This window comes from Microtus oregoni, unplaced genomic scaffold (genome assembly GCF_018167655.1).
Source record: "Microtus oregoni isolate MIOR12 unplaced genomic scaffold, Mior012 000034F_ref0000314, whole genome shotgun sequence".
Classification (NCBI taxonomy): Eukaryota; Metazoa; Chordata; class Mammalia; order Rodentia; family Cricetidae; genus Microtus; species Microtus oregoni.
In genome coordinates this window covers 13,524,212-13,542,975 of record NW_024543093.1, presented here as the reverse complement: position 1 = coordinate 13,542,975, position 18,764 = coordinate 13,524,212, and positions in this window count along the sequence as shown.

Here is an 18,764-nt window from a genome sequence, read left to right as displayed (position 1 = left end):
GCTGAAGGCAGTGAGGCTATAGTCCCAGAGGATGCCGCTAGAGGGACTGTAAGGTGACTGCAAGCTAACAAAGAGGGAGATCCTGGATCTTTTCTGTCCTAACACTGTTGAAACAAGACCTAGATCCACAGGACCTCCAAGGTACTGTTCACATCTAACAGTTTCTAAAGTAAAATATTTTTTTTGTCTGTTGTATAGCTCTTGGTTTAAACTTGACAGTGACAGATTTTTAAATAAACTTGACTTTAGACTCAATTTGTTAATTAGAAATCTGTCCCATTTAGGGAAAGTATAACCAAAAACCATACTGACTAATGGTTTACCTGACTTTTAAAAATTTAAATACACTATAAACTAAAAGAAATTTAGATCAACCTAAAAGTTATAATAAGTATGAACTCTTTTTGAGGTTCTCTTTCTGCTTTATTCTTATTTTTTTTGTTTTTCTTTCTTTCTTTTTTAAAATGCAGTGTTTCTCTGTGTAGCCCTGGTTTTCCATGACCTTGCTCTGTTGACCAGGCTGGCCTTGCTCTCACAGAAATCCACATGGCTCTGCCTCCCAAATGCTGGATCACCGTTGTCCTGCCTATTGTTACATCTTACTTATGAGCCCAATAATACCATATTAGATTTATAAAACACAAGTAGATATGGAGAGTACTTTTATACAAAGATTTAATAAGGATAAGTTTAAAAGTAAGGAATTACATTGTTTTTATATTTTAAGCTAATCTGTTGATTAAATCATATTTCAGAGTCGTATAATGGTGGTGGCACATACCTTCAATTCCAGGACTCAGAAGCAAGAGGTAGGTAGATCACTATGAGTTCAAAGCTTCCCTGAACTACAAAGCATGTTCTAGGACAGCCAGGATACTTCCACAGAAAATTGCTCTTGACAAACTAAAAATAAACAAACAACAATAACAAAAAACAAAATTTTCCAGTATTAGCAATCTTTAATCCAAAGTTTATTCTTATAAAGATATGATTGTAATCTAAGTAGGAAACCTGAATGTCCAAAACACGGAGCCTCATCTGATTATTGCTAAGACTTTATGGAGACTGAACAGAAATCACAAGCTTAGCATTTAAACCACTTTTTTCCATTTATTTTAATTTAGAAATGTTCGAAGTTTGGGAAAGTCAGTCTTTTAAGAGGAGAGCATGATCTTGGATAGGTAGGATCAACCTAATAAAAATGGCAACCGTACCAAAAGCAATCTATGGATTCAATGAATCCAATCAAAATCCCAATAAAATTCTTCACAGACATTGAAATAACAATTGTCAACTTCATATAGAAAAACAAAAAACCCAGATAGCCAAAACAGTTCTTTACAATAAACAAACTTCCTAAGGCATCACCATGTCTGATATTAAGCTTCATTATACAGCTACAGCAATAAAACCAGCTTGGTAATGGCATAAAAACAGAGAGGTTGACAAAAATTGGGAATCTACCTACATCAGGACCCAATAATACCAATCTTGGGCATATACTCAAAAAATGCTTAATCAGCCGGGCGGTGGTGGCGCACGCCTTTAATCCCAGCACTCGGGAGGCAGAGGCAGGCGGATCTCTGAGTTCGAGACCAGCCTGGTCTACAGAGCTAGTTCCAGGACAGGCTTCAAAACCACAGAGAAACCCTGTCTCGAAAAACAAAAAAAAAAAAAACAAAAAAAATGCTTAATCATATTAAAAGAACATTGTCCAGCTATATTCATAGCAGTATTATTTGAAATAGCCACAACAATCTAGATAACCCTCAACAAAAGAATGTATAAAGAAAATGTGGGACATTTTCACATTAGAGTACTACTCAGTGGTAAAAAACAATGACATCTTGAAGTTTCATGCAAATGGATGGAACTAGAAAAAATCATTTCGAGGTAACCCAGACACAGAAAGATAAACATGGTATGTGCTTACTCATAAATGGATACTAACTCTATAGCAAAGGATATTGAGTCTATAGTTTATGATCCTAGAAAAGCTAAGTAACAAGGTGAACCCTAAGAAAAACATTTCATAGATCTATCTAGAATGTCAAAAATAGACAAGATCGCCTGACAAAATTGGGAGCATGGGGGTAGAGGGAGTAGGGAGGTTAGAAGGGAGGGGACAAAGGCAGGGGGGAGAGCCTAAGGGAACAGGATAGAGATGAAGGAAAGAAAAAAATATTTTGATTGAGGGACCCATTATGGGGCTAGCAAGAAATCTGGCTCTAGAGAAATTCCCAGGATTCCACAATGATGACCCTGTCAGGAGCCGTTTCCCCCCCAAAATTATTACAGGAACCATCACCCTGGGGAGTCTGCAGAGAACCCCACTTCCCAATTGTATTGAGAATTGTTTTACTGGCAGAGCCTACCCCACACCCAAATATCTGTTAATAGAGAACTATCTGTTAGCGGAACCCGCCCCACATTCCAAACTATCTAGAGAACTAGGTGTGTCAACTCATGACTTCCTGCCCCCCCCCCCAATTCCTTATCCTATATAAGCTGTAACCCTGTCTCTAATAAACGGAGGCTCTGACAAACCTAGCATGGCCTTCTTCCTCTCTCTCGCCCATATCTTACAGATAGCGCCTCTCCGGGACCCTGGAATTACTGAACTGCCAGGTGGGTTACAACCCCTAGACTGAGTAACCTGCTGAGGCGGACTGCATGACCCCAGCTAAGACCCTAAGCAATAGAGGGGATGGTGCCCTAACTGGCATTGCCCTAAAGACAGACTGATAAAAATCTTAAATATCAGCCGGGCAGTGGTGGCGCACACCTTTAATCCCAGCACTCGGGAGGCAGAGGCAGGAAAGAAATAATGAACTAAAAATAAAATGAAAGTCAACATAACTACACAAACACACAACAGTAATGAATGTATTCTAAATATAATCAAAACTCAAGTTAACTTTCAAAGAAAAAACAATCATTATTTAGAAAGCACACTAGTCTTTCTCTGAGATGAACATTCTAAAGTTTCCCGACTGGATAGAAATTACATTCTCTGCAAAAATCAACTCTCTGAGAATAAAACAAAGAAATGAAATATTAGTATTTTTCGCAGGTACTGCAAAACTGTAAATGATTTGTTTACAGAATGACACTCCCAACCCCTTCTGTTTAAAACAGCCTGCAGCAAACAAAGAAGCAGCCACAGAAATGCAATGCCAATTTGATTCCACTCTCGGCCACTGGCCATGGCATTTGACATACTGCAAATTTTGAAAATTCTATTTTGGGTCTCACTGCAAACAAGTAAAATGTGAAGCAGATTTAAATTTCTCTATCTTCAGACCTGAAATTTTGAAAACTGTAGTCAAGAGAAAAAAAAGTCTCCTACAATATTGTTGTTAAACAACAGGGGGAAGCGGGGGTGGAGAAAAATGAAAACACCATAGAGGATTTCTGTAGGAGCCAGTCATGATAAGCTCAATATGAACAGATCACCCAAAGGAAGTTCTTTACTTCTAACCATTATCACCTACCAGAGTAGGGCTCAGCCACTGATAAGTTTAATGGGGCCTGAGTCTCAGGAGTTTACATGCAAGAAGTAAAGTACTTGGTTGCAGGAGGAACCATATCTAAGATTACCTGAGCACCGCCCAAGAACAGACCATCCCAAGGAAATGCCTAACATTCCAACCACTGTTGGAATAATTTCTTGATAGGACTAGATTCTCCTCTTTGTGGAACCTTCTCTAACACCGGAAGTGTGGGGGATATACTCTGGGATGATCAGGTGGGGGAGGGGAGAAAAGGAGAGAAAAAAGAACTTCACGGTGATGGAGGGAAAATCCAAGTCAGCAAAAAGAGAAGCACAAGAGAAGAAAAACGGCACAGCCCACCCAAGTCCCTACACAGAATCCTCTAGACTCAGAATTATCAACCTACCAGCCACGCAAAATCTGTGTAGCACAGGTTCGCTGACAAGACCTCACCCAAGAGTTCTGGAGAAAACATGGGGTGAGCAGTAATTGAGACTGGGGGTGAGGAGATACAACCTTTATTCATTGATTCTATCACTGTAAGGACACAAAGTATAAAACACCTACATCCTCCTCTCTTCAAAAAGCAAAAGGAAAGAATGACAGAAAGCTGTGCAAATTTGTCTTCTTATACCACAGCTACCAAAACTAATGGGTTGTATCAACTTCAAACAATTGAAATTTGGTTACTTATAAAATATTCGCACAATATCTTTGAAGATTATGCCCTGTGGTAGAGTTTTCTGAAATTACTATGGGATTCAGCTTGGTTCTGGTTGCTGTGATAAATGACATACTCAAAAGTAACACAGTCTAAGCAATGGTTAATTTGGCTTACAGTTCCATGTCACAATTTAACACCAGAAAAGCCAAGGCAGGAAGATAAGCAGAAACTATGAAAGAGGCTGAGTAGAGGTCTCCTGTTGACTGGATCATGATCAGATAACTTTCTTATTTAGTCCGGGACAACCTGGAAAGGGATGGTGCTGCCCACTGTGTACTAGCCCCTCCCCCCATCAATCAAAAGAGCCCTCACGAACATAGCCATAGGTTCCTCTGATCAATACAGGCCTAAAATGAAGCTCCCTTCTCCAAGATGATGCAAGATTTTTTTAGGTTGGAAATAAATTTTACCAGTACACTCTGACACCAAATCCATCATTTCCTGAAGCCTAAGTTTTGAATACAGAGTTTGCAATCATTTACTTTTGACACCCTAAAGACAAAGGGTTATAAAAAACACTTTATACAGCTAACAAGTGCACTACTCATTTCCACCAGGCTTCACTGTCAGAGACTGAACTAAAGTACATGTCTCCTGAGTGACAATCGGTTGTCCTGTGATCTCCATATACATGCTATGGGACACACGGGCATAAATTACATTGACATGCATTCTTGTCCTCTCGCCCCCCTCCTCTCATTCCCTCACTTCTCACAATATTAAAGGAAAGGAGTGAATTATTCTTACAGTTGGCTCACAGTAAGAGCCAGAGTCTCTTGGTCATTTCCTCTCACACATGCTCACTTGCCTTTCTACTGTGGACTGCGCAGCACAAAGGACATCAACAGAACTAGAGCAACTGGAGTTTATAACAGAAAGAAGCCATAGGAATTAGGCTGCCATGCTTTTTAAATAATAGTAATAGTGATAATGTTAATTTATTATTAGTATTATTATTTTGTGTGTGTATGTGTGATTCTCTGGAGATGGAGTTAAATGGCTGAGAGATACCAACATGGGTGCTGGGAAAAGAACTTGGTTTCTCTGTAAGAACATAAGAAGAGCTCTTAGTTGCTGAACTAGTTTTCCAGCTCCACACTCATGTTCTTGGTAAGTTCATCCTTCTGCAGTGTCCTCATGAACTTACTTCCCAAGACACAAAGTTCTTAGACATCCTGAGAATTATCATCACACCCTGACTGTGAATAGGCATTGCTTATACAGTTGCACTCTAAAGGCTGAAGCACGGGGCATCTTCAAGGCCACTCTTAGCTAAAAAGAAACTCAATAACCAAAATATTTCAAAATGAAATTTATTATCAATACAGAAGATATTTAAGGACATACCCACTTAGAAAATGGGAATTGTGTCAGGCCGGGGTGGCACACACCTTTAATTTCTGCACTCAAGAGGCAGAGGCAGGTAGATCTCTGTGAGTTTGAGGCAAGCATGGTCTACAAGAGTTAGTTCCAGGACAGGCTCCAAAGCCACAGAGAAACCTTGTCTCGGAAAACCAAGAGAGAAACAGAATACGAATTGAGAACAAAATGCTCTGGAGCCAATAGTTAAGATGGAATCAGCCTGGATGTCCATCAGCTGACATCTGGACCATGGATGTGTGGCTCATGTCCTCATTTGAATCCCACTCAGAAATGAAGAAAACTGAAAGGACATTTGCAGGCAAATGGATATTACTGGAAATGTAATTATACAGTATATATATGAGCTCCAGGATTACACAAAGAAACCCTGTCTCCAAAAACGAACAACTAAAAAAAAAATCAAAAAAAAAGAAATAGTGATATCTTAACTATAAATTAGCAAAATGAAAAGGAAAGGAATTACACATACAAGAGTAATAAATATATTATAAATAATTCCTTACTAAAGTCGATGTTCAAAAATATTTCCATTGGGCAGAAAGCACTCTTTTTCTCTGAGATGAACATTCTAAAGTTTCCCCAGTAGAAAGATAATACATTATCTACCCAACCCAGCTAACTAGAGGCTAAAGGAAAGAGAATCCTAATATTTCCCCAAGGTCTGCAACACTCTAAATTACTTGTTACAGGATTGACACTCCCAATCCCTTCTATCTAAATCAGCCTACATCCAAACAAGCAACAGCAGCAAAAATACCATGCCACTACCATGAAACTCTTAAATCCCACCGATCTTTCCACATTCTGCAGCTTTACAAAATTCTAATTTGAGGCAAAAAAAAAAAGCTGCAAACAAATAAAACGTGAAGCAAAGTTAAATTTCTCTGATACTTTTGAAAAACTGCAGTCAGAAGAAAAAGAAAAAAAATCTCCTACAATATCATCAGAAAAAAAGAAAAATGCAAAATCTATGCCCGATATGGTGATAGGGAATTAGACCCAGCTTTATGGCAAACTTCATTCACAAGGGGAGGCATGGGGATCAATTCTGAGGCAGACTAGGGAGGGGAGTGAAGGAGAGAGGAAAGAACTCCAGTGTGATACCCGAAAACCTAAATCAGCCCAAACCCAGGCATGAGAGGAGAACGAAACTATGAAAAACGCACGACCCTACACAGTAGAGCCTGGACTCAGCATCACCAATCCGCCAGTGCAGCAAAATCTGTTTGGATGAAGATCCAGCATGGATGCACCCAAGATGGCTGACGATTGAGGGGAAACAACTTCACCAGGACAGAAAAGCGGGAGACCAGGGCCTCAAGCTGCCTGTGGGCTGCACAATTCAAGAGCATTGGCATAGACATTGCTGGGACAGAATACTGCCTTCCACTGGGTAGCATAGCACCAGGGGAAAATCTCACTGAGGGTGCCATAGAGAAGCTACTGCCCCAAACTCGCCAGGCAGGATTCCAGGAGCCCAAAGTGCACTCACCATTTCGTACTTCTGATGGGTCTCAGTTTCCTCCCTAGAGGGCTGAAGTTAGCAGAAAACATAGAAGCCCAAAATGAATCCTCACAAGGATTCCCTCTGCTAGGCCACACTTTGAAAAGGTGTTCTGGGAAGCACACTATGACTATCCATGCTACTCATTGGACAGCTCATTCCACTTAGTGAAGCTGTCCCTGATTGGCGAGCTCTACTTACTCCGCCCCTTCAGCCTAAAGTATCTAAAACGTTTAGGAAATAGCAGTTTCCAATTTTTGATGCCAGCACGCTTGGGAAAGGCAGAGTTCTCTGTATTTAAAGCCATTCGGGTATACATGATGAAACCATGACTCAAAGCCAAACGAACTTTCCAGACCTGGTGGCAGGCATTTTTACATCCAGAAATCCTGAAGCCTAAGAAAGAAATTCACTAAAGAAGAGACTCACCTAGTCTAGAGCGCTAGTGCTATGGCAGCGAATGCTAACCAAAGAGAGCCACTCTCAAAACCAAAACCAAAAACCAACCAATGAACAAAAACAATCAAGCAAAATAAGAAAACAACGACAGAGAATACATTTTTTATTATTCATTTATTTATTTCTAAAAAAGCAATAAACACCTTAAAATACTTCGTTCTGGGATAAACCTATTTCATTTTGGGTTTAGAACCTTGGCATGTCAAGAACCTAGAATCTAGGGTTCACTCATTCACTTCTTCGTATATCTGTCATTCCTCACCTGCATTTTCCTTCAAGTTAGATCCCGAAATTTGTTCTATAGACTCGAATCTCTTGCTCCTAAAGAAAAAAACTGGACATCAGTGTAGGTGTAAGGCTCATGGAGATAAAGTGCAGAAACCACATATAGGATTGATAGGAAATCTCAAAATTTAGGGATGAAGCAAAAGACGAGGACTGACTCACAACCTATGCTTTAATGCATCTATTTTCTATTAATACAATTAAAAGTCACCAACAAGGAAATACAATTGCTCAGTGATAGATAAAATAGACATGCATGCCATGTGTACTCCACTAAGGATTCAGTTATGAAAAGCAATTTTTTGTTGATTTTTTTTGTTTTGTCCAAGGTCATGAAGAAAGCCTTTACTCATTACATCAAATATTCCAATTTATCAGTGACTCTATGACTGCTAAGAAAGAACCCTCAATGGTCATTCTCAAAATAATGATGCAAAGACACCTTGGGACTTCATCATACCTGCTATTGCTTCCAGGGTCATAAAATGATTCTTTCAACACCATGGTATTCACTAGAGTAAAAATGTCAGTCAAGTACACACTAAATTTTATTTATTTCATTTTTATGACAATGAGTGTTTTTCTCGCATATGCATCAGTGTGCCCATGTGTGCCTGTCACCATGGGAGGCCAGAAGATGACTGTGTATCCCCTGAAACTGGACTCACAGACAGTTTAGAGCTAGCTACAGATCTTAGAAACTAGCCAAGATCCTCTGAAATAGACGTCTGTGGTATCATCTGCTGAGTCATTTATCCACCTACTATTCAGATTAAGATTTTAACAGAAATAAACAGTAACATTCACCAATTCTTCCTTCAGATGGCTACCCTGGGGTGTTGAGATGATTGAGCCATTAAAAAGCTAGACTCACAACTTAATTGCATCTCTGAGCATGACCATTACAGATGTTCTTCATATGACAGTGACTGTTTTAACTAGTCTTAGTCATGATGTGACTGACTCGCCTCACAGCTAAACAACCTCCATAATGGTAAGCTCTAAAATGTTCTCTTGAAGAAGATGATCATCTCTGGCTTTATTGACCATTTATAGCACATATGGAGGGATGGAGGAAGGCAGAAACTTCTCAGCTTCTCACCATGTCAGTCCACAGATGAATATTCGCTGAGAAATCCTGTCTCCCCACAGAGCCTGCTGCCAGGAGCCATGTAACTTCTTCGGTGGACAAGGCCTGAGAATAACATGAACAAGTTCTCCTTTTGATAAGACCTGGGAGAATTTAACCCATTTTTGGCAAGGGTGATGGATAGATTGCTGTATATTAAGAGCATGACACAGGAGCATCTGTGCTACCTGCTCACCTTGCTTTCCTTACACAAATCATACTGCTGGCTGACTCTAAATTCACTTTCTTAGAGCCCATTTGAAGAGATGGCTATTGCACTAGCAAAAAGTTCCCCCGATGACTCTCTTCTGGATTAGCCAGAGGGGATGTTGTTAAAAACGTACAGTGAGGGGCTGGAGAGATTGCTCAGAGGTTAAGAGCATTGCCTGCTCTTCCAAACATCCTGAGTTCAATTCCCAGCAACCACATGGTGGCTCACAACCATCTGTAATGGGGTCTGGTGCCCTCTTCTGGCCTGCAGGCATATGCACAGACAGAATACTGTATACATAATAAATAAATAAATAAATAAATAAATATTTAAAAAAAAACGTACAGTGAATCTGATTCATCCTCTAAAGTCTCTGATGTTTCAGGTGTGACTATGAAATTAGGATTCTCAGGAACAGGATGTTGCCTGCACAGTGCATTTTGTGACTAATTTGAGTTAGTCACAATACTTCAGGATTTTACAAATTTGCATAATTGTCCTGGAATGAACGATCCTAATTATGAGAGTCTAAGAGAAATGCAAATGAATAGATGAATCTAGAGTTAATGAGACAGTCTAGGAACAGGGAATAATGATGCAAAATCATAGAAACCCACAGTGTCCCCAATTTCTAATAACTGTGTCAATAATGTAGGACTCAATACTTTTGGAAGCTGAGAAAACTGGAACTTGAGAACAAGAGATAGCAATGCCAACTTAAAATTAAAGTTTCTAAGTTTTGTAATCTATAGGATGATAGGGAAAAATCTGTTGTATCCTCCATAGGAGATAGAGTAGTAAAGAATATAGAATGAAGTCATTCAGCCTTGGCTGATGAGTTGATTGTGAGAGTTTAGATTTCACTACAGCTAAATATTAACCGCCAAAGCTAAATTTCTTTTTCACTTTGCATAACACTGTAACTGTAAAGACAGCCGATTGGGCACACTGTTCTACTTGTAGATGTGCCTAGTGAGAAAACGTCCTTTGTTGCTTGCTTTATTGCTAATGCTTGTGATATTACAGCTACAAATCACGTAAGTAAGGATTACCAGTGGAAAATTTGGGGCACAAAAAGAGAAGGAAGTAAGGGAACAAACTGGAAATTATTTTAATTATTATTAGAAACTTAAGGAAACAAATGAGTGTAAAATTGTTCATGCAAACTATTGAAACTATGAATAAAAATGGCTCATGCCATCTGGGGCCACAGCCAATTGTTTGCAACAGGTGGTCACAGTTTTCTTTGTTTCATGAAATCACACATCCATCCCAGGTCATGGGACCCATTAGGAGCAAGGCTCCTAGGAGCCTGAGTCTCTTTGCCAAATAATTTCCAAAATAGAGACTGCATAGCAGGGTTTCCTATAAGAAGTTGGTGCAATGTCCTCATTGCAAAGCCCGCCCCCATCAGCTCTATGAAGGATCTCTGCTTGCTCTCTCCCATTGCACACCTTCCCTGCATAGCAGCAAAGTAGGTGCCACTTAATAATGAGCTCTTTGTCTTCTGAAGTCAGACTCCACTCTCCTTCCTGCTTTTTGTCTTCTGTGCCCTGAAATGTGGTACTAGTGAAAATGCTATTTTTTTCTCCAAAGAAGTTCATCCTGTAAAGTGATTAATTCCTGATTAAATATTCATTCATGCAATTACCTCTACTTAGAGAAGCCTAGAGAAAAACAAGCAAACAACAATTCCAAGCCCTTCACTAGCCTCACAGAGCCCCCAAAGGGCAAACCTAGGAACGCATTTCAAATATCCCAATTTTGCCTCAGAATTGGTAGTGAAAAGAAGTCTGATTTAAAACTCTCTTCCTCCGTGACTGGGAATGGTGACAACTGTGATGCCCTCTTACAGAGTAAACCATTTGATTCTCTCACATGATCATTTTTAATGGGCAGAACATACACAGAGTGATCAGATTTGCTTGGGACACCCATCCTAACACCCAAGCATTTATTTACCTTATGCAATGCATGGTTTAGGGTTCAAAACTAAGGAAAATATAAAGTCATAAAGGTGTTGACAGGAAAACTCTAAAGCATCACAGACATAGCTCTTAAGGAGTCGACCAACAGAGTACACACTCACCAACATTCATACCTGTGGGAGCCCACAGAAGTGAATCCATTCCACCTTAGCTGAAAGTCAGAGAGTTCAGAGCTCTTCCATCTCCTTCAAGGTTATACAACAGAAAGTTTTGACCTAAGGTGTGGCTACAGGATGTTTTGCCTAGATAAAAGGATATTTCATTCTAGGGTGGGGTTACTTGATGTTCAGAGGTGTTAGGAGGTAATTACACTTATTTGTTCTCTGTACCATGGTAAAGAAGTCTTTCATCTTCCCCCACTTTTGGATTGGGTTATATAAGGTCTATGAGAAATAATTTTGTGCAGATCACAGTATTCACTGGATGCCTTCCTGATTATACCTGCTGTCTCTTGTTTATCTTTTTCTTAAACCTCACCCTCCCTAAAAGTTGTGCCATGAACATGTAAACAAGTGAAATGGAACACCGAGAGACACCATAGTCTAGAGAAAGTGTCACCAACCTGGAAGAACTACAAATTCTGAGGTGGCACAGGTTCCAGGTGCCTTTTCACTACAGTCAAAAAGTGGCCTGGGACCCAGTAGTTTCCCTGATACAGAACAGGTGTGGAGACCTTGTGCACAGCTCTGGGAAGTGTGAAACCAAAATTGGAATCTGGACATGGCCTGAGGGACATCCAGGCAGCAGCCCTGCAACATCTGCAATGTCACAAACAGAACACATAATCCCAGAAGTCCTGAACACACTCACCCTTTCCTGTTTTTGAAGGATCAAGGTGTCCTCCCTGTAAGCCTAAGATTAGCAGGAAACAATGTGGTACAGGTTCAATACCACACACCTCAGCATCTACACAGGACTCAAACTCAATGGCAATGGTGAGGCTTTCTGAATATCCAAGCAGCTCAGTGGGTATTTAATTAAGGGAAGTAACAGTATCTCTGCCTGATGAAAGAGATGCAAGGTCTGGATATTCCGAATTCAAGATTCGTAAGAGGAAATCAACAAGGATGGAATGAGGTAAACATGTTTGAATCGTTTTCAGTTTAGGCTTCAACCTGTCCATTTCCTTTTTTAGTTTGTATGTTTCTTTTGTTTAACTATACAATGAATTCTTTTATTGACTTCTACATTTTTCTTTGCTTCCCTCCCTGCCTCTCCCCTCCCCTTGAACCTCTCTCAAGGTCCCCATGCTCCCAATTTACTCAGGAGATCTTCTCTTTTTCTACTTCCCATGTAGATTAGATCTATGTATGTCTCTCTTAGGGTCCTCATTGTTGTATAGATTCTCTGGGATTGTGATTTCTGAGCTGGTTTTCTTTGCTTTATGTTTAAAAATCACTTATGAGTGAGTCCATGTGTTAATTGTCTTTTTGTATCCTGGAACTAGTTCTTGTAGACCAGGCTGGCCTAGAACTCACAGAGATCCAACTGCCTCTGCTTCCTGAGTGCTGGGATTAAAGGCATGTGCCACCAGTTCTCAGTGGGACTTTCTTTTCTAGTTCAGTGTACTTGGTGTTCTATATGCTTCTTGTACCTTTATAGGCATGCCCTTGTTTAGGATAGGATAATTTTTTTCTATAATTTTATTGAAAATACTTTCTGAATCTTTGACGTGACATTCTCCTTCCTCTATTTTTATTTTTCATAGGTTTGATCATTTTGTAGTGTCCTGGATTTCCTGAATGTTTTGTATCAGGCGTTTTTTAAATTTAACATTTTCTTTGATGGATATATCTATTTCTGCTATTGTCTCTTCAACACCTGAAATTCTCTCTTCAACCTATTGCCTTCTGTTGGTGAAGCTTGCCTCTGTAGCTGCTGTTCAAATTCCTAAATTTTTGTTTCCAGAATTTTCTGAGTTTGTTTTTTAATTACTTTTATTTCCATTTTCATATCTTCAAAATTTTAATTAATTTCCTTCCTCTGTTTGTTTTCTTGGCTTTCTTGAAGGGATTTATTCACTTCCATTTTTTTTGTTTGTTTTTTTTGAGACAGGGTTTCTCTGTGGCTTTGGAGCCTGTCCTGGAACTAGCTCTGTAGACCAGGCTGGTCTCGAACTCATAGAGATCCACCTGCCTCTGCCTCCCGAGTGCTGGGATTAAAGGCGTGCGCCACCATCGCCTGGCTTCACTTCCATTTTTAAGGACCTCTTAAATATTCATGTAGTCAGTTTTAAAGTCTGTTTCTTGTGCTTCAACTATGTTGGGATATTCAGGACCTGTTGCAAGATAGCTGGGCTGTAGTGAAAACATACTGCCCTGAATGTTATTCATTGTGTTTTTATACTGGTATCGAGGCATCTGAGTTTGGGGTGAATTATAGGTCTAGGTACTGATTTCTGGATTTATCTTCGTTGGATGAGTGTTTTGTTCCTTGGTGTCTGGTTTTTCTTTGGGTTTTCACAGAGTCTGATGGCTATGTGTTGCCTGGTAGGCAGTTGTATTTGGATCTGATAATTGTGACCACTGGGGGTTCCAGATAAAATATGTTTCTGGGTGTTGAAGCTGACGCTTAGGAATGGGGATAAGACAGGGGTCCTTTGGGGTTCACAGGAGAGAGGAGAGCAGAATGTTCACCCAGGATTGCTTATTTCATCTCCTTGGAATGGGGGTAGACAGTGAAGTGAAGTCACAAAAAGGGTTTATGGGCAATGTGCTACAAGCTGCTAGGAGGTGGCATGGACCTGTTGTTTCCCAGAGTTGGGGTGCTGACCATGGCTGCAAGAGCTAGGAGTAAATAGACCTCTGGCCGTGTCGGAACGCTGAATGGGTAGGAGCCAACAGCCAAAGCTGAAACTTTGGTCCTGGTCATGTCTGCTTAACATTTCAAAAACTCTCCTAGTCAGAAAATGATTACCGATACAGACAAAAAAAGAAACCTTTTAAAAGGGTCACTGTGTGTTTAAACTGTATGTAGGCTTAAGAAAAAAATGGATATAGGCAGTTATAGAAATAAATAATAGTCTTAAAAAATAATACAAAGTCTTTAAAGGGTCACTAAAAGAAATATTTAAAAAGCCACATAATGATGGAAAATACAGAGGGTCTGGATTATGTATATTATTGTTTTGTTTGACTTTTTTGACTATTAATGAACTAACTTTGGAGAAACATTTGATTGTGGGGGCCGCTAAGCTTAACCAATGTAATGATATCTTGACTTCAAAATTTGGGTCTAAAGCTATGTTGCTTTGAAAAAGAGGTCTGCTTTTGTTTTCACAGTTGAAAAGCTGTGGATTTCTCCCAGGTTAATATGGCTTGATCAAGTAAGATCTCCTGAGAGGTGCATCATAGGAGCGATGGCCCAGGTGACCCAACATCCAGAACAACTTCAAGGTAATTGGCTGAGATGATTCAGCCTCACAGATTACTATAGCCAAGATTTAACTATAATTCTAAAATTTCTCAGGATCTCCTTAAGATTACTAGTGCCTCCAGGGAACAGGAAAACTATACCCCAATTCTCAAAATATTGTTTATAAATAGTTTTGATATAAATGGGGTTGGATTAAATGGTTAATGGCCATAGTCAATCTCTTTCTAAAGAAAAAGAAGTGATAAAATATAAAAATGATGGAGAAAGAGGTAGATTATTGAATCTACTTTAATCTAAAATCAACTATTAATCTCAAAATACTTACATTGGTATAGATTTTTCCTTATTGATAAAAATTTGAGGTCAATTTTGTTATACTTCATATATATTTCTAATCTTCTTTAAGGTGTTATGTTTATACAGCTCATTTAAAAATATAATGTATAATTAAAGATACAGATTAATAGTCATCTATAATAGTCAAATGTATAGTAATATTAATTAGGTTTTCTAGGCATACAAAGATATTTTAATTAGGTAGGTAATCTACAAACACTTCAAAGATCTACAGAATATGACACTTAAAATGCTTTAGGAACTTTGACTTTTCTCAATCATGAGACTCATCTTCTGACAGCATCACCCTGACCTAAAGAAAACTGACTTCTGAACTTGCCAAAATAAGATGGGACAATCCCTCAGGGATCCTGTTTCAAGAAAGAGTCTGCAAGACATTCTACAGGGCACAAAGGAAGATAACTGACAAACTGCCAATATAAGTGGGACTGTTTCAAATTTCCTCCTTAACAGAGAAGTCTGTCAGACACTGTAGGCCTATAGGCTGAAGGTGGTTGTAGAAAAACTTTGGGTGACTGTCCAAGCAGTCAGATATCTCTGTCATTTCTAGAGTTTTGGAAATTGCTTACAATGCATTTTCTTGTTTACTTAGGTAATGTTTTATCCTTTTGGAGTCTTTGATGGAGTTGAAGACTAAATAGTTATAATTATAGTTTTCTTTAGTTATGATAAAAGATAAATATAGAAGTTTAGACACAAAGATAGGATAGACAGAGTATTTTTTAGCTTTGCCAAATACAAATAAGACTAAATAATATAACTGTAATTCTTGCTTGATACATGTTTTGTTATATATAATTTTACAATGTTAAAGTTAAGACCTTCCTTTTAAACTAGACAGAAAAGCGGAGATGACGTGGCAGGCCCCTCTGTATGCTGTGAACATATTTTATTACTACTGGCTAATAAAAAAGCTGCTTTGGTCTATGTCAGGGTAGAATACAGCTAGGCGGAAAATCCAAGCAGAGAGAGAGAGGGAGTAAAAAGGAGAAGTCAGAGGTACCAGCAGTCACTGGGGAAGCAAGATGTGAGGTAAAAAGCCATGTGCCTCATGGTAAATTAGAGAATAGAAATGGGTTAATTTACATTGTAAGAGATAGTTGATAATAAATCTGAGCTAATAGGCCAAACAGCAATTATAATTAAGTCTCAGATGGTTACTAGGAAATGAGGAGGTGGTAGAAGAGAAACCCCCAGTTACATCTTCCTTATCACACCCTCTCTGATCTCTGATCAGTAGATTCAGCAGAGTTGTAGGAAAATTAAAGTGTCCTGTTTTCCAATGAGATTGATAATAACTAGAGGTATGGTCCAAAACATTATTCTTTTGATCCTTTTCCATATTTGTATCAGTTTCCTGGTACAGATATTGATCACCCAAAAGGACAGTTAATCAAGTATTGAAGAAACTCTGTTTGAAACTTGGAACTGTTGGTGCTACAGTCAGTGATGATGCAGGGTTAAGAGAATTTACTGCTCTTACAGAGGATAAAGACTCGATTTCTAGCAACATTTGCTGGCTTACAACCATCCATAACTTTAGTTCCAAGGATCTCACACCATCTTCACACTTCCATAGGAGTCAAGCATACATAAACGCCGGCAAAACATTCTTACACATAAAATAAGATATATACATCTAACAGTTTTTTTTAAAGTAAAATATTATTTGTCTGATATATATAAAACACTTGGATCAAGCTTGACAGGGAAAAATGTTTAAATAAATGTGACATAAGGCTCTATTTGTTAACTGGCATTCTGACATATTTATTTGAAAACATAATTATTTTGAAGAAACAGAATATTTGGGGACATATTTTTAACATAATAATTACTTATGGAACCCTGAAATAAAAGGGGTAAGTTATTTTATCAGTCTTTACATTTTAGGAAAGGCAGAGACTAAAGAATCCTTTCCAAGATGAGAGCCTTGCTCATGATAATGAAGATGTGCCCTGGTATAGAAGGTATTCTGTCTAGGGAGAAGCAAGGACATTTTAAACTTATAAACTCAGGGCTGAGAGGATGACCAACCACATACCATATTGAGTGATGTTCCATCTAACTTTTACTAAATAGGCTTTTACACTATAAAAGAAATATAGGTCAATTTGGCATATTTAATTGAAATAGCAGTTAATTATAAGCCAAGTTGTACAATGAAAAATATAAAATTACAAGAACATGCATATAATACATATATGAATCAGTATATGAAGGTCATCTTAAAGACAAAGAAATATCAATTTTCACTTTTAGATTAGGCTGCTGATTAGATCTTAGATCACATTTTACTAGCATTAACAATCCTTAATCTGAACCTTGTCCTTTTAAAGATATGACTGTAATCTAAGTAGAAAACCTTGGATGTCAAAGACATAAAGCTTGAACTTTTGGGAAAACTTTGAGGAGGCTGAACAGACATCATCTTGGGACTTCCTTTAATTTTTTTTTCGTTAGTTTAAATTGGACACAATCAAACTTGGGAAAATGTATTAAAGAGGAGAGCTCATGTAGACAGGTCATCAACCATATTTTCTATTGTTATAAGTTAAATCTTATAAGTTGATACGATAAGGTATCTTATAACTATGAGATAATAATTATTACTATTATAGTACTTATCAGAATAGACAATTTTATTTGTATAGAATAAGCATATTTAGATTTTAAATGTGACTCTTGGTTGGTGTTGTATGTCCTATCAACCTCATAAAGAAAATGGTATTTTATAGAGAAAGAGCAAAGTTGGCCTCCACAAGCACAATACATGCACATGAGGCACGAATATGCAGGTCAAACATCCATATACATGAAAATAAAATTAAAGCATTTTATAAAAATATTTTTTAAAAGTAATACATAGCATTTCATCCAACATGAAATTACTGTGTATTCCAGTTATACCAAAATGATATAGATTTGACTTATTACTTATAAGAATTGCCATAAATGAAAGAAAATTAAAAATTTCTCAACATAAATTACTGTTGAAATTTCTGCAACAGTGTTAATTCATATCTCAATAAAAACTAGTTTTCAGGATCAAAGTTATATTTGCTTTATAGAAATAAGTAACATTTTAAGATATTATAAAATAATTAATAGCACCCTAAATATCACACCACAGGTGTCAATAGTTGCAAAGGTTGGAGACTAGGATCTCCTGCTTATCTGAGACCCAGTAAACTTAACAGTAACTGAGGCAGTTTGAATATTACAAAGAGACTACAATGCAAATGAGTTATTGCATTGGTTGATTCCAGTTAAGTTGGCTATAACCAAGGCCCAAAGGCTTATTGAGAATTAGAACAGCAGGATATCCACTGAAACACAGATTTACTGTACTCATCCAGGTTCCCAGTCAGAAAGTACAAATCTACAAGGAACCTTTACTGCCAGGGTTTAAACTTGACTTTTTCTAAGACAAAATGCAATTTGTTCTAGCGGATAGGTCATTAATACTTTATTGAATCTGGAATGACTGGGGAAAATGTAAACATCTGGCCACAATATTTGAAAACGGTAAATTAAGTTGGCTATGTAAGGTGAAATGGCTGTGAGGCAAAAGAACCCACTCCGGAGGTCTAGTGTTCCCTTCTTTAGCTCCATTGTATGGGGATACTACTATTAAATGACTGAAAACTAATCTACAAGTCTAATATAATCATAAGGATTACTATTTAGATGTCATGGATAATTCTTTTAAACACTAATATCAATAAGTGGTTACTATTTGATTTTAACATCAGTACGAAGAGATAGTCCGTAGTCAGTGCAGCCCCTAAAGGACATCTTCTCTGACCTTATTTCTATCATGCTTACTATCTTCCTTAGTTGCATGACGACATT